Genomic DNA, 23,757 nt, shown 5'->3' on the forward strand with positions numbered 1-23,757 from the left:
GGGAAGGAGAAAAGAGAGAAGGCTGAGAGAGGTGGAGGAAGAACAGTGGGCTCTGCCTTTCTCTTGCCTTCTGTTTCCCCCAGCATCTTTTCACTGAGAAGACTTCTGAGGAAGTCAGCTGGCAAAGGAGCACAGGCCTTACAGAGCGGTATACAGAGGGTGGCCTTGGGGCTGAGAGACCATAGATAAATAATAAGTACAGTCAGGCAGCTAACAAGTATTTATTGAGTACCTTCTACAAGCCAGACACTGCTGTAGTGCTGGGGAATCAGGAGTGAACAAAACAGAAAGTCCTCGCCCCCTAAGAACCCATATTTTAGTTGGGAGAAATAGACAGCAAACATATCAAGAAAATAACAGTATCACAGATGGTGGTAAGAGTTACAGAGAAAAATAAAACAGGGAACCGGGTAGGGAGTGGTGAGAGTGGGTGGGTGGGCAGGAAATGTTTCACTGAGAAGTGGTGTTTCACTGAAAGAGTGAGGGATTGAGCCCTGACACTATCTGGAGGAAGAAGATTATAGGCAGACACGCAGAGAAGGTGCAAAGCCGCTGGGGCCAGAGCAGAGTGTACAAGGGGAGAGGCGCGGTGGGCCCCCGATATTTGCATCCAGGAGTTCAACCAACTGCGGATTTAGAACCCACAGATACGGAAGGCAGACTGTACTGCCATTTGGCAGGATAGGAGCCTGAAACATCCTTGGATTTTGGTATCTGCAGGGGATCCTGAAACCAACCCCCTGTGGATACTGAGGGACAGTGGTGATAGGAAATGAAGCCCCGGAGATAGCCTGACAAAGGCAGTTTGGGTTCCAAAGAAAAAAAGAGACCCCTTGGAACAAGCAGGACATCTAAAAACCTTTACACAAGTTTCTATTAGGCCCTGGTCCCCTCTGGACTGCAGATCTGGGTTATTTGCACTGGTTTCCCCTCTCACCCCTTGTAGGCTGGGAAGAGAGATAAAGAGGTGACTCTCAAGGACACACTCTGCAGGGCCTGGGAGGACACTGTAATGGCTCTATGCTAAATGAGATGGAAAGCCGTGCTCACCTTCTGCCCTGTTGACACCCACTTTCTCCTCCCCCACTCCGTATCTGGAGCTGAGGTCCACTTTGAGTCCTAGTTCAATTACTGGAATTCTCCTTCCTCTGATCTCGACATTCACACATCATCTACTAGACTGTCAGAATGTCAGAAAACAGGACCCTGTCTGTGTTATGTATCACTGTTTGCATAACTGGAGCTTGGCTTCCAGTAGGGGCTTAGTAGGAGAAGGCAATGTCACCCCACTCCAATACTTTTGCCTGGAAAATCCCATGGACGGAGGAGCCTGGTAGGCTGCAGTCCATGGGGTCACTAGGAGCCAGACACGATTGAGCAACTTCCCTTTCACTTTTCACTTTCATGCATTGGAGAAGGAAATGGCAACCCACTCCAGTGTTCTTGCCTGGAGAATCCCAGGGACAGGGGAGCCTGGTGGGCTGCTGTCTATGGAGTTGCACAGAGTCGGACACGACTGAAGTGACTTAGCAGCAGGGGCTTAGTAATCACCTACTGGATGAATGAACACTTAAGCAGATCTTCATAGATCTCATTTGTCACCAGCACTGTGATGGGTCAACTCAGATGACTCAGTCAAAGCCAGTGTCATCTGACAGTGACAAGGCCAATTGTCATCAGTACAATGGTTAGTTGGAGCCGGCTAAATAATAGGGCAGTTGTTTGATTACATTTTAAAACTGGTTACATGAAACTTGTGTGGTTATAGTCTCAGGATCCATGAAAACTTTGGGGCCAAGGAGTTACATACTACTCAAGTATGTCCACCCCACTGCTTTCTTATAATGATGGAGGTCTTTTTCCCCCTCCCTTTTATTAGTGATGAAGGTTTTGTTGGAGATAATTGTATTTTTAGCAGCACAGTTAATGAACTAGCTAAGCATCAATAGACAGAATCATAAAACCATTAAACACCAAGAGCAATAATGGGAAACTGTGTCTGGTGGTAATGAAATTAAGTGTCTTTATGAGGTCACTTTATTCCTTTTCTCCTCGGCTCTCTTGCCCTCCTGAGTACATGGTGACTGCTGCTCCTAATTGCTGTTTCACTAAAATGCACAATGCCATCCATTTTGTGTTTTAATTCAATGTATTTCTAGGGCCTTCAGGATCATTAAACCCTTCACCAAGAGAGCGCAATGGAAGTGCTGATTATGAAAGCTTCTGGAAATGGCCCAGGAGTGTAGGAGAATGCGGAGCACAGACAAGGTTGAGAAGGGAGAAAAAAGGACCTGCTGGCCTTGGTACTGGATCCAAACTAATGAGAACTGGTGCTCAAGTTTGAGCCCATGGGAGTGTCTGGTACAACCTCTGAAGGTAGGATGGGGCCACTCCTAGAGGGATGCAACGTCCACAATTATCAGTTCAGCTCAGTTGCTCAGTCGTGTCTGACTCTTTGCGACCCCATGAACTGCAGCACGCCAGGCCTCCCTGTCCATCACCAACTCCCGGAGTTCACTCAAACTCACGTCCATCAAGTCAGTGATGCCATCCAGCCATCTCATCCTCTGTCATCCCCTTCTTCTCTTGCCCCCAATCCCTCCCAGCATCAGAGTCTTTTCCAATGAGTCAACTCTTCGCATGAGGTGGCCAAAGTTCTGGAGTTCAGCTTTAGCATCATTCCTTCCAAAGAACACCCAGGACTGATCTCCTTTAGAATGGACTGGTTGGATCTCCTTGCAGTCCAAGGTACTCTCAAGAGTATTCTCCAACACCACAGTTCAAAAGCATCAATTCTTCGGTGCTCAGCTTTCTTCACAGTTCAACTTCACATCCATACATGACCACTGGAAAAACCATAGCCTTGACTAGATGAACCTTTGTTGGCAAAGTAATGTCTCTGCTTTTGAATATGCTATCTAGGTTGGTCATAACTTTCCTTCCAAGGAGTAAGCTTCTTTTAACTTCATGGCTGCAATCAACATCTGCAGTGATTTTGGAGCCCAGAAAAATAAAGTCTGACACTGTGTCCACTGTTTCCCCATCTATTTCCCATGAAGTGATGGGACCAGATGCCATGATCTTCATTTTCTGAATGTTGAGCTTTAAGCCAACTTTTTCACTCTCCTCTTTCACTTTCATCAAGAGGCTCTTTAGTTCCTCTTCACTTTCTGCCATAAGGGTGGTGTCATCTGCATATCTGAGTTTATTGATATTTCTCCCGGAAATCTTGATTCCAGCTTGTGCTCCTTCCAGCCCAGAGTTTCTCATGATGTACTCTGCATGTAAGTTAAATAAACAGGGTGACAATATACAGCCTCGACGTACTCCTTTTCCTATTTGGAACCAGTCTGTTGTTCCATGTCCAGTTCCAACTGTTGCTTCCTGACCTGCATACAAATTTCTCAAGAGGCAGGTCAGGTGGTCTGGTATTCCCATCTCTTTCAGAATTTTCCACAGTTTATTGTGATCCACACAGTCAAAAGCTTTGGCATAGTCAATACAGCAGAAATAGATGTTTTTCTGGAACTCTCTTGCTTTTTTGATGATCCAGCAGATGTTGGCAATTTGATCTCTGGTTCCTCTGCCTTTTCTAAAACCAGCTTGAACATCTGGAAGTTTACGGTTCATGTATTGCTGAAGCCTGGCTTGGAGAATTTTGAGCATGACTTTACTAGTGTGTGAGATGAGTGCAATTGTGCAGTAGTTTGAGCATTCTTTGGCATTGCCTTTCTTTGGGATTGGAATGAAAACAGACCTTTTCCAGTCCTGTGGCCACTGCTGAGTTTTCGAAATTTGGTGGCATAATGAGTGCAGCACTTTCACAGCATCATCTTTCAGGATTTGAAATAGCTCCACTGGAATTCCATCACCTCCACTAGCTTTGTTCGTAGTGATGCTTTCTAAGGCCCACTTAACTTCACATTCCAGGATGTCTGGCTCTAGGTGAGTGATCACACCATTGTGATTATCTTGGTTGTGAAGATCTTTTTTGTACAGTTCTTCTGTGTATTCTTGCCACCTCTTCTTAATATCTTCTGCTTCTGTTAGGTCCATACCATTTCTGTCCTTTATCGAGCCCATCTTTGCATGGAATGTTCCTTTGGTATCTCTGATTTTCTTGAAGAGATCTCTAATCTTTCCCATTCTGTTGTTTTCCTCTATTTCTTTGCATTGATCGCTGAGGAAGGCTTTCTTATCTCTTGCTATTCTTTGGAACTCTGCATTCAGATGTTTATATCTTTCCTTTTCTCCTTTGCTTTGCACTTCTCTTCTTTTCACAGCTATTTGTAAGGCCTCCCCAGACAGCCATTTTGCTTTTTTTGCATTTCTTTTCCATGGGGATGGTCTTGATCCCTGTCTCCTGTACAATGTCACGAACCTCAGTCCATAGTTCATCAGGCACTCTATCTATCAGATCTAGGCCCTTAAATCTATTTCTCACTTCCACTGTATAATCATAAGGGATTTGATTTAATCAAACTTGAATGGTCTAGTGGTTTTCCCTACTTTCTTCAATTTCAGTCTGAATTTGGCAATAAGGATCTGAGCCACAGTCAGCTCCCGGTCTTGTTTTTGTTGACTGTATAGAGCTTCTCCATCTTTGGCTGCAAAGAATATAATCAATCTGATTTCGGTGTTGACCATCTGGTGATGTCCATATGTACAGTCTTCTCTTGTGTTGTTGGAAGAGGGTGTTTGCTATGACCAGTGTGTTCTCTTGGCAAAACTCTATTAGCCTTTGCCCTGCTTCATTCCATATTCCAAGGCCAAATTTGCCTGTTATTCCAGGTGTTTCTTGACTTCCTACTTTTGCATTCTAGTCCCCTATAATGAAAAGGACATCTTTTTTGGGTGTTAGTTCTAAAAGGTCTTGTAGGTCTTCATAGAACCGTTCAACTTCAGCTTCTTCAGCGTTACTGGTTGGGGCAAAGACTTGGATTACTGTGATATTGAATGGTTTGCGTTGGAAACGAACAGAGATCATTCTGTTGTTTTTGAGATTGCATCCAAGTACTGCATTTTGGACTCTTTTGTTGACCATGATAGCTATTCCATTTCTTCTGAGGGATTCCTGCCCACAATAGTAGATATAATGGTCATCTGAGTTAAATTCACCCATTCCAGTCCATTTTAGTTCGCTGATTCCTAGAATGTCGATGTTCACTCTTGCCGTCTCCTGTTTGACCACTTCCAATTTGCCTTGATTCATGGACCTAACATTCCAGGTTCCTATGCAATATTGCTCTTTACAACATCGGACCTTGCTTCTATCACCAGTCACATCCACAACTGGGTATTGTTTATGCTTTGGCTCCATCCCTTCATTCTTTCTGGAGTTATTTCTCCACTGATCTCCTGTAGCATATTGGGCACCTACCGACCTGGGGAGTTCCTCTTTCAGTATCCTATCATTTTGCCTTTTGATATGGTTCATGGGGTTCTCAAGGCAAGAATACTGAAGTGGTTTGCCATTCCCTTCTCCAGTGGACCACATTCTGTCAGACCTCTCCACCATGACCCGCCCATCTTGGGTGGCCCCATGGACATGGCTTAGTTTCATTGAGTTAGACAAGGCTGTGGTCTTAGTGTGATTAGATTGACTAGTTTTCTGTGAGTATGGTTGCAGTGTGTCTGTCCTCTGATGCTCTCTTGCAACACCTACCGTCTTATTTGGGTTTCTCTTACCTTGGACGTGGGTTATCTCTTCACGGCTGCTCCAGCAAAGCACAGCCGTTGCTTTTTACCTTGGACGAGGGGTATCTCCTCACTGCTGCCCCTCCTGACCTTGAACGTGGTGTAGCTCCTCTTGGCCCTCCTGCACCCTCGCAGCCACTGCTCCTTAGATGTCCACAGTATTTGTACCTGAACCATAACTTTTAGTTTGGGAATACATTCATATACATAATTTTCATTGAGAATTGTGACAAGGCCACATGATGAAATTTTATCCTCAGTTTTCTGATGAGAAAACTGAGGCTCAGGGTAATTAAGTGATGCTGACTCCCACTATTCATCAGAAGCCAAAGGTGTATCCTTCCTTTCACTCCAAGATGTTCACTCCAAGATGTTTCATTGGCTATGAGCAAAACCACTTGCCAATGATTTAAAACTTGCCCTACAAAGGTTAATAATTCAAGAAATATTTGTTGTGTATCTAGTACTTATTGAGTATCTGCTATATTCTTGGGCTCCAAAATCACTGCAGATGGTGACTGCAGCAGTGAAGTTAAAAGATGCTTTACTCCTTGGAAAGAAAGCTGTGACAAACCTAGACAGCATGTTAAGAAGCAGATATACTATTTTGCTGACGAAGGTTTCTATAATCAAAGCTATGGTTTTTCCAGTGGTCATGTATGGATGTGAGAGTTGTACTATAAAGAAAGCTGAGCACTGAAGAGTTGATGCTTTTGAACTGTGGTGTTGGAGAAGACTCTTGAGAGTCCCTTGGACTGCAAGGAGATCCAACCAGTCCATCCTAAAGGAAACCAGTCCTGAATATTCATTGGAAGGACTGATGCTGAAGCTGAAAGTCCAATACTTTGGCCATCTGATGTGAAGAACTGACTCATTTGAAAACTCTATGATGCTGGGAAAGATTGAAGGCGGGAGGAGAAGGGGACGACAGAGGATGAGATGGTTGGATGGCATCACTGACTCTATGGACGTGAGTTTGAGTAAACTCCGGGAGTTGGTGATGGACAGGGAGGCCTGGCGTGTTGTGATCTATGGAGTTGCAAAGAGTTGGACACGACTGAGCCACTGAACTGAACTGAACTGTGGTGTTGGAGAAGACTCTTGAGAGTCCCTTGGACTGCAAGGAGATGAAACCAGTCAGTCCTAAAGGAAATCAACCCTGAATATTCATTGGAAGGACTGATGCTGAAGCTTAAACTCTAATATTTGGCCACCTGATGCAAAGAGTCGATTCATTAGAAAAGACCCTGATGCTGGGAAAGATTGAGGGCAGGAGGAGAAGAGGGTGACAGAGGACGAGATGGTTGGACAGCATCATCAACTCAATGGACATGAGCTTGAGCAAACTCTGGGAGACAGTGAAGGACAGGGAAGCCTGGCATGCTGCAGTCCATGGGGTCTCAAGGAGTTGGACTTGACTTAGTGACTGAACAACAACAATATGCTGGAAACACGATGATGAACAAAATAGACAGCTTCCCCATTGTCATAGAACCTGGATGTACCTGGCAGGACAAGCACGGCCAACAGCATGCAGTGAATTCGGGTGATAAAAGAGAGAACGCATTGGTGACTGGAGCCCCTAGTCTAATCGATGAGATAGGAAATCTTCCTGGAGTGAGTGAGGTTTAAGCTGAGGCCTGAAATGTGGAAGTTAAATGGATGAAGGAGGGAGAAGAATACACAAAGGTGGGCTGAGGTGTCCGAGGCAGCGGTGGTTCAGCAACTTTTGTCTATTTAGGAGGTAGCATCAGTTGGTGAGACTAAGGAATGATTTCGTGTGGGGGCTGGAGGGGAAAGTGGAATTAGGAGTGCCTTTCCTGTCTTGGCCGCCTGGTGGGGCGATGACAGTTCCATTTACTGAGACTGTGGGAGGAGCCCAAGGGTAGAGGTGGGCCGGGATAAGATGGTAATTACCGGGTAGGTCCCATTTTTATAAAAACGAGCCCTAAAAGGCTGCAGCTGGCTAGGTCCAGTGGTATCCCAGGGCTAAGAAGTGAGATAAAGCCCTGATACAGACATGCTGTTAATTTCTCCGTGGAGGTCACCCTAAAGCCGCGGTACCCTTTGTTTCCACTCTGCTGAGGAATTGAAAGGCAGAATGAAGCCTCAGAATGACCACCACCAGCCAGAAGGATTAGGCTAAACATGATGAAATTTAAGAGGGACAAATGTAAATGACACACCTCAGGTTTACAAAATCAGTTTCATGTCAAGGATGAAATCCCTGATCTGACAGCAGCTCATATCCACAGAACCTAAGAGAGTCAGCTGGCTGTGAATCTCACATAAACCAACAACGTCATTTGGCTGCCCCTTGTCCCACCTCTAAAGCCTCCTTGACTTTAGCATCACTGAGGAGCCCAGAAAGGTGGTTATCTGAGAGGAACAGAGACAGACCTGTGAGAGAGATGCAGCAGCCAAGAAGGAGAGATGTCAGTTCAGAGACATGTCTGTTGGTGCCCAGGATTCTAGGGGTCGCTTGGAGTGTGGTCGATGTGCGTCTCCAATAAAATACCTGGAAAAATCAGGGACAAGGGCATAATTCTCAGTGGACCAGGGGCCTCAGAGAGAGGGATTTGTTTGGGTTGGGAGTATAGGAAAGTGTGGACCAAGGAGTGTTAAAAGGAGGAGGAGCCTGCCACATCTGCTCAGTGTATTGTTTGTTTCCATCCTGCGTTTGAGGTTAATTAGGTGCCTAGCTGCTCTTATGTGCCCTGCTGTGGGAAATACTGTAAAACACCAACTATAGAAAAACCAGTAGTGCAGACTGTTCTAGTTCAGGCAGCAGGAGCTATTCAGAGGACAGTGAGGTCTGGGAGGACAGAGATCAAAGAGGTCACGGGATAACTGGAGGCCAGGGAAGAAGTCACTGGCAAGGCCGAGTTGGGGAAAATGAGAAACTCAGCTGACTGCAGTCTTGGGAAATAAGGCAGGAAAGGTAAGCAAAAGGCCAGAGCTTGACCCATTCGGTGGACCCGTTGGATGGGCCAGACAAGGCATGGAGATGTAATGGAGGTCGTGTGGGATGCAGAGTTGACAGAAGTCTCCTGCCTGGTGAAGCTGAATTGAAGGATGACCCTGAATTTGTGAGTTTCACCCTGATCAGTTTCTCCCTTCATAGCGCCTGCCCCACATGGCTGATTACCCTTGTGGTGTGCTGAGGGTCTGTAACAGACAGGAGTGCCCAGACAGCAGGAGGTAGGAAACTCTAAGGCAGATCTCTAGAGGAGAAAGCCTGGTGCCTTCTGATGGGAAATCAAACTAAATCAGAGCAAGTGTGATAGCAATTTCTAAATTGCAGTGGAAGAGATTTCCCTTCCTTGTTTTCTTCCTTCCTCCCTCTGTCATTTCCCACGTCCCTCCAACATTTATTGAGCAGTACTCCCAGCTCTCTGTGAAGGGGTGGGGACCCAAATGAGCAGAACACAGGTCCTGCTCCTTGTAGTTCATAGTGGAGAGGGGAAGTGGGACATCTGAATAAGTACTATTATTTCTTTGATTTTAAAATGCACTCTCAACATAATAACAGCTTTTCAGAAGCCAAAAAAAAAAAAAAAATCAGAAACACAACCACACTAAATGTACACATTATTGCAAAATGTCCCACTTTTAGAAACATTCAAATGTGAAAAAATAGTGTTTCAGAATTGAAACATATGAGCAGCATAATCATTATTATCATAATAGGAGTGGGTGCCCTGACCCATCAGAACATAACAATGTGGGGAAGAATGTGCAGGAGTTACAGCAGTGCGATCATTGTCACAACAGGGAACAAGGAGCCACTGGAACCCACTGGAGGAAGTTCTTTAAGCCTCCTGGGGACAGCGGATTAGGCTTCCAGCAGGGGCTGGTGTTGTAAGGCAATCTTGCAGGCAAACAGTGGTGGAAGAGGTGGATAAGAGGCCAGGGGAGGGGGCGGCAGGCAGAGTGAGCGGTTTTTGCAGAGAGCGCGGTGCATCCTGGGAGCCGCTGCATCTTATCACGGAGATTGTCATTATCAGTGAGGAACAGAGGGGCCTTCAGTCTGGAGGAGTCTGACATGTCTCATCACAAGGACAACAGGGAAGGAGATGTGGGCAGTGTGTGATAGAGCCAGGCCTCTGTGCTAAACTTAACCTGTCTCTTGAAAGCTTTTTCTGCTTCTGTTTACATAAGGCAGAAGCTGATTGCCTCGTGCAGAAGTGATGTGTTCTTCAAAAGAAAGAAAATACAGCAGATTTCAGTCAGTAGGCTTGGAATTTTTCCTTAAGTCTGCTTGGCTGTTTCCTTAAATCTTTTCTCCAGAGCAAGGATGCCCTATAGAAGTGACTGACTGTGTTGCCTCCCTGGGCACATGGACCTCGTATAGGTTCTTCTCTGTCTGTCTGTCTCCTACTCTCTCTTCTTCCCCGTTGTTGTCAATAAGCTGCTCAGGCAGGCAGCCAGGAACCTAGATTTTGTTTAAGTGTATGTGTGTGAGGCTGTTTCTGAATTGCATCCACACAGATTGTCCTTTGGGTATCAGCAGGATGAGGATGCCATTAGCAAGAAATTAATCTCTGTTGGTCCCAGTTTTCAAAGAAAGCCCAATAAATAGCCTGGATGTTCTTCCCAGGAAAGCCCAGTAAAAAAGATGAAAAGTGAAGTGAAGTGTTAATCTCTCAGTCATGTCTGACTCTCTGTGACCCCATGGACTGTAGCTGGCCAGGTTCCTCTGTCCATGGGATTGTCTAGGCAAGAATACTGGAGTGGGTAGCTATTCCCTTCTCCAGGGAATCTTCCTGACCCAGGGATGGAACTAGGGTCTCCTGCATTGCAGGCAGATTCTTTATTGTCTGAGCCACCAGGGAAGCCCTCCCCTCGCCCCCTCTGCAAAAAAAGACAGATGGTTCTGTATTAATTAGGACATTCTCCTGGGCTGTGTGTTTTCATGCTCTTGGGGGAATGGATATTCTCTTGGGGCAGAGAAGCACTCATCTGGTCCTTTCCACATTCACTCCATAGCCCAATCCCCCTTGGGCCTGAACGGAAGAAGCCCTTGTCTGCTCCTCCTTCATACTTTTTTCTCAGCCCTGAGAGAGCCTTGAGCTGTCTGAGCAGAGAGCCAGGGTACACTGCAAATGGCTCCTGGGGAAATCATCAGCTTGGCTCCTGAAGGTTCTGCCGTTGGAGCCTCCTTGGAGCATGTTTCCTTATCTGTTAAATCAGATTGTTTATTATGTAATTTCTGAGGCTCTGTTTCAGTTCTGTGACAGCAAGTCAAACAAAAATAAAGGTCCTTGTTGCTGAATGTTATGAAAAGCTAAAAGCCTTACATATATTATCTCACTGAATCCTCATGGCAACTCCATGTAGTTTAGACTCTTGCTATCCCATTTTACAAATGGGGAATGGAAGCTTAGAGACGTCGTGTACGCAGCTCAGGGAAGCGCACCAGTCAGCGGCAGAACTGTAATGAAGGCTGGTCTCTGATTCTTTAGCCGATACTCTTGATGAGTTGTCTCAGCCCATTTTTGCTGCTGCACAAAATCCCACAGACAGGATGACTTAAACCACCAACATTTGTTTCTCAGTTTGGAGGCTGAGAAATCAAAGATCAAGGTGCCAGAAGGATTGATGTCTGGTGAGGTCTGTCTCCCTGCTTTACAGATGGCTGCCTTCTTGCTATGTCTTTGTACAGCAGAGAGGGAGGGAGGGAGGGAGAGAGGGGGAAAAAGAGAAAGAGTGAGTGAGTTCTAGTCTCTTCCTCTTATTAGGGCACTAATCTCATCATAAGGACCCTACTCTCATAAAAAAGAAAAGAAGTGTTAGTCACTCAGTCCTGTCCGACTTTTTGTGATTCCATGGACTGTAGCCCGCCAGGCTCCGCTGTCCTTGGAATTCTCCAGGCAAGAATACTGGAGTGCGTTGCCATTCCCTTACTCCAGGGGATCTTCCCCACCCAGGGATCGAATCCAGGTCTCTGGCTTGGCGAGCAGATTTTTTTACCATCTGAGCCACCAGGGAAGCCCCACTCTCATGAACTCATTTAAACCTAATCACCACTCAAAGGCCCCGCCTGCTAACAACATCACATTTGGGGGCTTAGGGCTTACACACAAAGCTGCCGTGCCTGTGATCAGGACTCTGGAGGTTGATGAACGGGAGGGGAAGTGTGGGAGGGCCCGTGTGACTGAAGCTGAGAGGGCAGAGGTAAGGGAGCCAGGCGGGAGGTATGGAGAGTTCTATTGGACTTCATAGGTAATTTAAATAGTTTGCACTGTATTCTAAGTGCAACAGAAAATCACTGTAAGGTTTTAAACAAGAAAGTAATGTGAACTGAGGAGCATGAAAACAAAATCACTCGCTGCTGTATGGAAGAGGCCCCAGTAGGAACAGGAAACCCAGTTGATGGGCTATGCCCACCAGTCCTTTTTTTTTTTAATTTCTGTACCACTTGCAATAATTTATTAATATTCCATTTCTTTAATCAAATAGCTGACTAATTTGAAATTATTTGGAAAGCATGGTGAAATTTTATTCACACTACTATATTATGTGCAGAGTATGCTTTTTTATATGATACCTATAAATTAAATATGTAAACTTTGTCTTTCATAAGTATATTTTTGTTCCCTAATGGTGCTCACCAATCTTGTAGATTGTACAAGAGGTAGCAGTCGCTGGGCTAGAGTTGGCAGTGGACATGGAAAGAATAGGAAACTTTAGGGGGGCTTTTTAGGAGGTCAAATCAGCAAGACAAGGGAGAGGATGGCTAGAGTTAGGGCTGCAGGTAAGACAACGTGCAGAGATAGGGATGGGCAGGCTCATTTTGGACCCTGGTGAGGCAACTTGTTTTTAAGGGGTAATGCTCATTCCTAAAGCTTCCCAAAGTGTCTAGCTGGGTCAGTTAGGATGACTTCACCTGCAAGTTAGACAAATCCCCCAACTCAAAGGTCGTGGACAATTAGGAACCATGTCACATAGCAGAAAGTGTAGCGGTGGTATGTCTCCCGGACGGTGGGATCAGGCCTGCAATGCCAGCAAGGGGCCAATTTCTCTTCTCTTCCCTCTGCTGAGGAAGGCTCCCAAGCTGCCTTCCCTTGTGGAGGCAGATCACCTTGGCATTTCTAGACACCAGACACCCAGTCACAGCCACATCCTTGTCAGGCCCAACTGGCCAGACTGAGTCATGTTTCCACCAAGTAAATCAATCTTTGCTCAGACAATGGGTTTTCTCTGACCCCTTAGATGGTTCAGGGTTTTGCTCAGAGCTGAGAAGTGGGGTGAGGATTGGAAAAGTGGACTAATCTGGGGTTCTGTTCAGGGGAAGAGATATTCGGGCTTATTGGGTTTGTCATGAGGTCGTGGACAAATGAGACCCAGCTTTTGCATTTCTTAGACCAACAAATACATCATTAGGGGAGTGGATGTGGGAACTGGCTTCCCAGGTGGCACAGCGGTAAAGAATCCACCTGCTAATGCAGGAGCCACAGGAGATACTTGTGTTGAGAAGATCTCGTGGAGGAGGAAATGGCAACCCACTCCAGTATTCTGGCTTGGAAAATTCCATGGACAGAGGAACCTGGTGGGCTACAGACCCTGGGGTCATAAAAAGTCGGATATGACTGAGCGACTGAGCACAGGTAGTACATTGAGCACATGTGGGAACTGGTAATAGGATCGTCCACTTTTAATTTTTACCTTGTAAAGACATTTAAACAATTACCACCTGCTGTCTTTATCATTTCATCAAAAGAACATTCTAAATCAAAGAAAAAAATTTTACATTTAATAAACTTAGCATTATCAAAATTTGCTCTTTTTTCAGATTTCTTATCTGAAACTTGGAAACCACCCTCTTGGACCACTATGGTCCATAGAAAACAGAAGTTCTTAACTGGATCGATGGGCCCACAGGGTCTGTGGAATTGAAGTCAGAGGGCCTTCTTGGGTAGACAGAAATTACAGTTTCATTTTTACTATCCTTTATCTGAAATGTAGCATTTCTTTCAATGACAAGTGTGGCAACAGACTGGCAGTATTAGCATGACCTGTGATTTTTGTTATTAATAGAAATCACAAATATTTTCATATGATATCACAATTGTGGTAGACATCTGGCAATGTCATTCACGCCGATCACTGTATTAAAATTATAGGAGCTATTAGTCACTGTTGGAAGCCTGGGATCCTTCTTGACAAATTCTCCTCCAGTGTGACCTCTGTTGTCTGGCAGCTCTGTGTATGGGGCGGGCGGCCTCTGGGCCGTGAATTCACATTCTCATGGGGGTGACCCAAGGCAGTCCAATAGTCCTTAACCATATTGTTTGTGGATCAGTGCATAGGAGTTGAATCGTTTTCATGGTTTGCTGAAGTTTTTGCAAATCTGAGTCCCTTTAACATGAGTTTTTTCCTCTTGTTTGGGAATGCAACTTTTGGTGACATAGACGAGTTCAAACATGTCTGGTGGCTGCACTGACTGTCAAAGTGTGATACTTAAAGCAGCTTCTGATTGCTAACAGATTGCAAGTGACGCAGATCATGGCAGTGTAGTAAGCTCTCCGAGTAGCATAGTCCTTTCTTTTTCTTTTTTGTTCTCCATTTGCACATTCTCTCTGTGTTGTGAAGTAAAGTCCTATCTGCATAGTATATATATGCATGTTGTCCTTGTATCATTATTTTGTGAAAATGTCACACATTAAAAATACATTTGTGGGAAACATTGACAATATGAGAAATGAGAACCATTATTTCACATGAAGCAGTAGCTAAATTCCAGGGAGATCAGGACTCCTGAGCAGCCGGTGTCAGCCCTGGTCCACACAAAGGTGAAAAGATGTTACTAGTACAAACACTGACTAATCATAAAACCTGCCTTCCTTCCTTGTCATAAAATGTAATGAATGTTTTATACTTTACTTAATTAACATACAAATAATTCACTTCTAGGTAGATTTATCAAACAAATCACTTAGGAACCACAAAGAAAACATTATATTTCAAAAAATGTCACTGGAACAAAAATATTTTAACTTTATTATTTTTTTATGGACTCAATTTATCTCGAGCTGGCAAAGAAATGAAGGTCTATGAAAACTATGTACCTGGTTTCATTTACATAAATTAAGCAAAAGGACACAAGATCACAATGATTTCTTTACTTTTGTGGAGAAATTATTGCAAAAGGAATTTTGAAGTCAGGAAGACTGAAAGAATATATCATGTCTGCCCATCTAAAACATGCATCTAAATAAAATGAAGGTATTTTTGTGTGTATGTGAATGAAGAACCTCAATTTCAAAAAGGTAGGATACTTCAAGGGCTTCCCTGGTGGCTCAGACAGTAAAGAATCCACCTTCCATGTGGGAGACCTGGGTTCAATCCCTGGGTTGGGAAGATCCCCTGGAGGAGGGCATGGCAACCCACTCTAGTGTTCTTGCCTGGGACATGCCATGGACAGAGGAACCTGGTGGGCTACAGTCCATGAGGTTGTAAAGAGTCCGATATGATTGAGCGACTAAGCACAGCACAGGATAGATACTTCAAAATGTGGATTTGCCATTTCCTGGAAACCTTTTCCAGAAGAGTTCTTGAAGTTGCTTACCAAGTGCTAAACAAAAGCCTCACGTGACTGGGGAAACCTGAAATCACAAAAGCTGGGAACGCAGAATGGACTGGAAGTGGCTCTTCGGGTCAAGGGAGGTGTTTCCGTGGAGAACTGGTGGAGTATTTTGAAGTGGGTGACGGAGGAATTGGCAGCTTTGTCATTCTCCTCCACGAATCACTGGAGGGAACTATTAGCATCTTACAATACAGCTACCTGCTTCTTTTGTTCACGATGACCCACATCGAAAAAGAATTCTTGTTCTGTGAGTGACTTGGAAATTACAAAGACCACTGACATTTTGGAGATGGTGTGTGTAGCTTCTTTTTTTTTTTTCAAACAAACTCAACTGGACAGAAAATCTATTGATCTTTGCATGGGACCTCCTGTGATGATTAGTTGTGCATCTACGTTAGTGGAAAAGGGAGCACCTTATATTGTTATCGCTTGCTGCATTTAATAGACATATTCTGGTTTTTCCCAAAATCCTGAGGGAAGTTTTGTTGACAGCCATAAAAAGCCATCAACTTTATCAAAAGTCAGTCTCTGAATCAGTATTCTTACAGGTTTTATCAAGAAACCATAGCAGAAAATAATGAGCTTCTCTATCACAGAGAAGCCCATTGAATTCAAGAGGAAAGTTTTACTTATTCTAAAAGAAAAAGAAAATCCATTCTGGGAACACTTTGAAAGAATTTTGTCTGTGCGTTGGTTGGCTTACCTGGCAGATGTTTTTAACCATATGAATGAAATGACTCTTTCAATTCAAGGCCTTGATATCATTATTATGAATGCTTCTGAAAACATTACGAGCTTTCTTGGCTGATATGAGGCTAACGTCTTTCAAACTTTCAAATGTTGGGGGAAGTGCTTTAACCTCCGTGGAGTTGAGTTACAATATGCTGTCAATTTATTTGAAAAGAGTAATCTATAAACACCTGGAAACACTTTAGAACTCTTGCAAAAGTTATTTCTGTCTTGATGGTAGCAAAATTGAACCCTAGAGTCACATTCTTTTTCTTTCTGATATAAACTGAATCAACAATGTTGAGCTAGCCAAAGATGAATTCATTGATCTTAGGACCAAAATAACCGCTATAACTAAAGTTTCACTGAGAAGCCTTAAAGAGTTATCCTGATCTCTGGGAGACAATTATCTCTACTCTGTGAAGTTCCTGACAAGCTTTAATTTCATTTTCAACACTGTATCTTTGAGGATTGGATTTTCAACTTTGTAACCATAAAAAAATCAGTTGGAGTTCGACAGGATGTGTGTTTATTTTGCCAAAGACCAGTCTACCATCTTATGTTCTTATTCTAGGTAAGCAAAAAGTGTTCATATGGGTATGTCTTTAAAAATTAAAATTTGAACTTCCTTGGTGGCTCAGTGGTAAAGAATCCACCTGCTAATGCAGGAGACACAGGTTCAATCCCCGATCCTGGGAGATCCCATATACCTCAGAGCAACTAAGCCCGTGTGACCAACTATTGAGCCTGTGTCCTAGAGCCCGGGAACCGAAACCACAGAGCCCGTGTGCCACAACAGCTGAAGCCTGTGCACCCTAGAGCCCGTGCTCCACAACCAGAGAAGCCAGTGCAGTGAGAAGCCTGTGCACCAGCCCCTACTCTCCACAACTCGAGAAAAGCCTGCAGCAACCAAGACCCAGCACCACCCAAAATAAAGAAATAATTAAAAAATAAGGTTTACCTCGACTGTATTTCAAATGTAATGTTTCATTTTTAATGTCATACAGAGTATCAAATTTATCACTATATAATGAATATATTTAAAAACAATTGCATTTTGGTATATTTACAAGTGACTTAGCATCCATGCATGCACTGGAGAAGGAAATGGCAACCCACTCCAGTGTTCTTGCCTGGAGAATTCCAGGGACAGAGGAGCCTGGTGGGCTGCCGTCTATGGGGTCACACAGAGTCGGACATGACTGAAGCGACTTAGCAGCAGCAGCAGCAGTTTTTTTTTTCTTTTTTTTGGTAACCTTGCATATTTATTTTGCACATTGAAAACCTGTATTCTAAGAAAGGTCCACAAACTTCATGAAACTGTCCAAGGGACCCCTGTTATAAAAACAACAATGAAGTCCTGATCTAAGAGGACATGATTTAAGCTCTCAAGTTGCTTAAATATGGGAAAAGGGGAGGTTGGCTGTGTCTTTTGGAGGCTGGAGAAAGAGAAGCTCCCCTGACATCAAGCTAGGCCATCTGTAAGAGTCCTCTGCTTCCTGGAGAACCCACTGACAGCCATGAATATTCTACCCCTTCACACCCAGGACAAGGGAAGAAAGGGAAAGATAGCCCCCAGTAAGAAGGCAACCCTTCTTATCCTCCCATAATAACTGGTTTTAGGAAACTTGGCCACTTTTCAATCAATCCCAAGTACTGAAATGAAATGCACTGTTGAGTTCTTCCTGTGTGTATGGAGTGTGGCATTGGAGGGCCACAGAGAAGAGGATTACAAGGTTTCTTCCCTCAAGGAGTTAATTTATTTGTGGAGACAAAACTAGTGCATAAAACAATTAAGGAGAATTAAATGCAAAGCGAGGTGGTGCCTTGAGAAAAACCTGCCTGTTGACTTTTTAATCACAGTATCCCCAGAGTTTAGAGTATTGCTTGGCACATAGAGTATACTAGAAAAATATTTTTTGAATGAAAAAATTGATGACTGAATTTTAAAAATAACACTTATTGTTATGAGAGTAATACATGTTCATCAGAGAAAATTTGAAAATACAGAGGAATATAAAGCATTAGCAAAGAAAAAAAGCAGTGAACATTTTCCATATTTCTTTCTCCCCCCCATATACACATGTACAATACACACACTCACACTTTTTTTACAGAACAGAATTGAGGCCTGAGTTTTATTGCTTGAATTTTTTTCTCTTAAAAAATTATACTGTGAATATTTTTCTGTGCCATTAACTATTCTTCAGAACATTATTTTTTATGGCTTCGTTATATAGTATTCTATAAATAATAAATCATGATGTAGCCTAACGTATTAACCACTTTCCTATTTTTGAGCATTTGGAAACGTTTTATAAGACCAAGAGCTGCATTTATTTGTCGCTTGTTCTGTTCCAAGTGTTACGATGATTTTCCCCCCTCTTCATACATGGTCTCATTGAATTTCTTTCTCACAGTGATCCATTGAGGAGGAATTCATTATACCCACCTTACAGAGGGAATACCTGGACATGGGAGGAGCAAGGTACCAAAGGTCAGGGTGCTGGTAAGTGACAAAGCTGGGATTCAAACCGGGTCGTGTCTAATGTCAAGGTGCGGGTCCTGCAAGCATGACTCTAGATCCCTCCCCTGGCGTGTGTGAGGAAGGCACGTGACTCCTTGGGCACTACGGGGTTGCAGAAACACACATCCGCAAGGCGAGTGAGTGGGATGGCAACCAAAGCCCAGACGCGAAGGAGGGAATGCTTTTCAGGTCCGCAGCTGTGGAGACATCGTGATGGACTAGACCAAAGCAGAGCGTCTCAAAGAGTGTGTTTCAAGAGAGGCATTTCAGAAGTGAGAGCCAAGGTGTGTTCCAAGTTCTCTGCTCCTAACTTCAGGCAGGGGAGAGACTAAATCCCTCTTTTATATCTTCTTGCTATTGAGTCATCTGACCAAGAGCCTTCATGCAATGGCTGAACGAAGGGCCATGAAAAGCAGAGGGTGGCTCTGCTCTCAAGCCTTCCTGCTCCTTCTCCTGGATGAGTGGTGTCAGAGAGGAGCTCGGAAGTTTGACAGGGTGGAAGGCAGGGACGCCAGCTCTACCGCAGGGAAGAACCACGGGGCCTTGAACTGAGCACAGCTCTTCAGTTGGGGCAGGTCGGGGACCAGGTTTACGTGATCAGATGTCCTGGTATAGCTGGGAAGGAATGGGGTGGTTTCTCTAGATGCAGGACCTTCTTTGTCAAAATTGAGAAAGTCCCAGGCAAAATGGAATGGTTGGTCACCAGAGGCCTAGGCTTTTCTCCATGTGAGGGCTCATTCTGTAGGAAAGGTCCAAGAAGTTTATTTATCTACTTATTGGTTGATTGATTGATGGGTGGAAATATAACAAGTCCTTTATATACTAACAAGTTCCATTCAGAGAGTGTGTCTGTAAGTCCAATTTGTTTGTTAAGTCTAACAAAGTTAGCCTAGGTATCCAACTAACACAATTGGCTATAAGCACTATACTGTATTAGGTTTACATTCATACAAATAATATATAAAAAAAACACAAAAAGTGAAACATTTAAAATCTTACAGTGCAATACCTCGAAAAGCACAGGAATACAGTATAACAGCTGGCATACAGGGGCTGGCATCGAGTGAACAGGCAGGAAGCGTTCCTGACTGGAGGAGGGAGAGGAGGTGGGAGATGGTAAGAGATGATGGATCGTCAGCAACAGGAGATGGAGGGCGAGCTGCAGTGTCCACAGGCCTGACTTTGATGGCGCAGGCTCTGCTTCCTGATTGGGTTCAATTCTGTCTACCTTCTTGGAAAAATGATCCAGTGCCATCTGGGTAGTGCTGTACCAGCAACATCACTGGTACTTTTGTGTTTGCTTCTGGACATTCTGGGCTTGAAACAGAAATATTGTACTATTGTACTCTATATGGTGTTGCATAGTACTGTATAAAGTACACAAAAGCACAAACACTCGTAGAGGATTCATGCATGTGACAATGTATGTCAGACACGTGAACAGACCTTACATGGTTGGACATGCAAATGCATGTTTGCATCTTTGAAAGCTCACAACTTGAAATTTCATACGTAAAAGACTTACCGAATAGTTGACTGACAGTGTCATATTAGTGTCAGATATACAATGTAGTGATTTGATATTTTTATAGATTATACTCCATTGAACGTTGTTATAAAATATTAATTACAGTCCCTGTGCTGTATATTACATTCTGATACTTTATTTATTTTATACCCAGTAGTTTGGGCCTCTTAGTCTCCTTCCCTAGCTTCCCCTTCCCCTAACCCTCTCCCCACAGGTAACCACTAGTTTGTTCTCAGGTAGGTGTCTGGAAAGAGTCGTTTGTGATCCAGGACCCAGGGCTGTCTGCACATGCTCACCTCCGTTCCTCACCCTTGCAGCCTGCCTCTCCCTCTGTGCCTTCACTGAAGCTGTGTCCACCAGGGTCTCTGATGGCCTATGTACTGCTAGATTCTGGGCACTTTCAGTCTAAGCCCTGTCACTCTCACCCAGGGGCCTCCCTGCTTCCAGTCTTGCCCCTTCAGTCTATTCTGAACCCCAAAGACAAAAGTGATCCTTTCCTATTTTTTTCTATTGAGAAATAATGTATATACAGCAAAATTTACCTACATTAGTATACAATTCTGCATGTCTTGACAAATGCATCCAGTGGTTTAACCATCAGTGCAATAGAGAACAGTTCTATCACTCCAAATAATTTTTCTGTGTCTACCTCTTCCCTTACTCTCAGCTCTGATAACCACTGATTCGTTTCTGTCTCTGTACCTTGCCTTTTCAGAATGTCATATAAATAGAACAATGTACTGTGTAGCCTTTGAGTCTGGCTTTTTTCACTTGGCACATGTATTTGTAATTCATTCATGTTGTGTATATCAGCAATTATTTCCTTTTTGAGACTGATTAGGATTAGGATCAGTTGTATAGATATTTTATGCTGTTTATCTATTCCCCAGTTGAGGGATATTTAGTATTTTCCAATTTGGGGAAAATAGAAATGAAGTTGCTCTAAAAATTCACATACAGATTCAGATTATTTGGTGCATGTAGGTTTCCAGTTTACTTGGGCAGACACCTGGGAGGGATGTGATAGAAGTATGTTTCACTTCATAAGAAATCTTTAAACTTCCAAAGGGACTATGGAAGGGACTGTGCTTATTCTGAATCCCCTCCAGCAATGAAAGAGAGTTCCAGTTGCTCTATGTCCTCACCAGCACTTTGTATTACCAATTACAAAGATCATTTTAGCCATTCTACTAGATGCATAGTGTTATCTCATTGTGGTCTTTTCAATAAAACAATTATTTACTGATTGGTTCTTGGCTGCTCTGTGTCTTCCTTGCTTTGCTCAGCTCTCTCTAGTTGCAGCGATCAGGGGCTTCTCTTCCTTGTGGAGTGTGGGCTTCTAACGGCAGTGGCTTCTCTTGTTGCAGAGCACGGGCTTTAGGCACGCAGGCCTCAGTAGCTGTGGCTTGGACCCAGTACTTGTGGCACATGGGCTTAGTTGCTCTGAGGTATGTGGCATCTTCTCAGACCAGGGATCAAACCCATGTCCCCTGCATTGGCAGGTAGATTCTTACCCACTGCACCATCAGGGAAGTCCTTGTTGTGGTTTTAATTTGTATTTCCCTAGTGGTTAATGTTCACGTACTTACTGCCACAATTCTTTTGCCCATTGAAAGCATCTGTTCAATTATTTTACCAATGAAAAAAACTGGACTGTTTGCTTTTTTATTATTGAGTTTTGAGAATCCTTTATGTATTCCATGTCAAGTCTTTTATCAAGTATGTGATTTATAAATATTTTCTCCCTGACCATAGCTTGTCTTTTTATTTTTGTAATGGTGTCTTATGAAAAGCAGAAGTTCTTAATTTTGGTGAAGTTTATTTTCTCAAAATGGTGTCAGGGCTAGTAAATATTTGCCTAGTCCAAGTTCATAAAGATTTCATCCCATGCTTTCAAGTAATAGTTTTACAGTTTTTGCATCTAGGTCTGTGTTCCATCTTGAGTTAATTTCTGTTATATGATATGAGAAATGGATAGAGGTTCTATTTTTTTTTCTTCTTTTGCTTATGGGTTTCTAGTTGTTCCAGTGTGGGACAGTGAATTGAATTGCCTTTGAAATTTTTGCCCAGATATATGTACATCAATTTCTAAATGCTCTGTTCCCTTGATCTACATGTAGAAGACTGCTGCTAAACATTTAAGAACCGGCTTTGGGGAGAAGAGCAGGGGTGGGCTGGAGGAGTTCTAGTTTGTAGTGCTTGCTGATGTTTATTTCTTAAATATTCTCACAATAGACAGTTTCAAGCAGCCAATTTGACACCAACCAACTTGTAAAACTCTCGAAAATTTAATAGGTGGCTCCCATGAGCTGCCATGACTCCAGCACACCACTCTTGTGTATTCTGTTCTCCTAAACCACACTGTTGTGATTACCATGGTTTTATCCTAAGTCCTGAAGTCAGGTAATGTGATTTCTCAAATTTTGTTCATCAGAGTTGTTTTGTCTATTCTAGTTCCTTTGTCTTTCTATGAACATTTTTGAATCAAAGGATCGATTCCCACAAAAATTCCTGCAGAGATTTTGATTGAAATGTGTTGAATCTGTAGCTCACTCCAGGAAAAATTGGTATCTTAAAAACCCCAAGCCTTCAAATCCATGAACAATATAGCTTTCATTTATTTATATATATTTTTTATTTCTTTCATCAGTGCTTTCTAGTTCATGGCATACTGATCTTGTGCATATTTTGTTAGTCTTATACTTCAGTGTTGCATGGTTTTGGGGTGCTACTATAAATAATATTTTTGCAAATTCCCATTTCTAATTATTCATCGCAAGTCAATATGAATACAATTGCCTTTTGTATATTGTGAGACTTTGGGGAAATCACTTACATGGATTCTAACTAGTTTTTTGTTGTTTTTGTAGATTCTATATGATTTTCTACCTAGACACTCAGGTTGTGTATAAATAGAGTTTGTACTTCATTTCCAATTTGCATTCATTCATCCATTCATCCCACCAGCTGGGACTTCCAGTGTGCTGATGAGGAGAAGTGAGAGTGGACATCCTTGCTTTGTTCCCATCTGAGGGAGAAAGCATTCAGAGTTTTACCATTAAGTATAATATTATCTGGAGGTTTTCTGCAATTGTCCTTTGTCAGGCTGAGAAAAACCGCTTCTATTTCTAGTTTGCTGAGTTTTCACCATGAGTGGGTGCTTTTTCAAGTGCTTTTTCTGCACTTATTAAGATGATTACATGGTATTTTTCTGTGGGTTGAATTGTAACCTTCCAAAATATATGTTTAAATCCCTCAACCCAGTTCCTACAAATGTGACCCTGCTGGGAAATAGGGACATTGCAGCTGTAAGCAAGTGAAGATGAGAGCATATTAGACTAGGGTGGACCCTAAATCCAATGACTTGTGTCCTTCTGTGGAGAGAGAGATTTGAAGACACAGAAGTGGATCCGTTCCAAGACTCTCTCATTAGACGCATCACTCCCGTCTCTACCTCTGTCTTCACGTGGTATTTTCCCTCGTGGGTCTGTCTCAAATCGCCCTTTGCTTTTTCTTATAAGGACAGCAGTCATTGAATTTATGGCTCAACTTAAATCCAGGATGATTTCATCTTGAGTTTCTTAATTGAATTACATCTGCAAATAACCCATTTCCAAATAAAATCACATTCATAGTGCCAAGGGTCAGGACTTGGATGTATCTTCTTGGGGATCACTATTCAATCCA

General features: G+C 43.2%; 1 long non-coding RNA gene across 5 annotated transcripts in view; it reads left to right on the forward strand.

The window, feature by feature from the left end:
* The window catches only part of LOC109569972 (uncharacterized), a 197,881-nt gene that overhangs the window by 148,282 nt on the left and 25,842 nt on the right, over positions 1-23,757 (forward strand). For 4 of the 5 annotated variants that reach the window (XR_011570821.1, XR_011570820.1, XR_011570822.1 and 1 more), the window contains one exon: positions 18,436-18,524. This is a non-coding gene — a long non-coding RNA (uncharacterized lncRNA). Of the gene's footprint in view, positions 1-1,921; positions 2,377-18,435; positions 18,525-23,757 lie in introns of those variants that run through there. The other variant, XR_002182400.2, reaches the window with a different exon arrangement.

This window comes from Bos indicus, chromosome 15 (assembly GCF_029378745.1).
Source record: "Bos indicus isolate NIAB-ARS_2022 breed Sahiwal x Tharparkar chromosome 15, NIAB-ARS_B.indTharparkar_mat_pri_1.0, whole genome shotgun sequence".
Taxonomy (NCBI): domain Eukaryota; kingdom Metazoa; phylum Chordata; class Mammalia; order Artiodactyla; family Bovidae; genus Bos; species Bos indicus.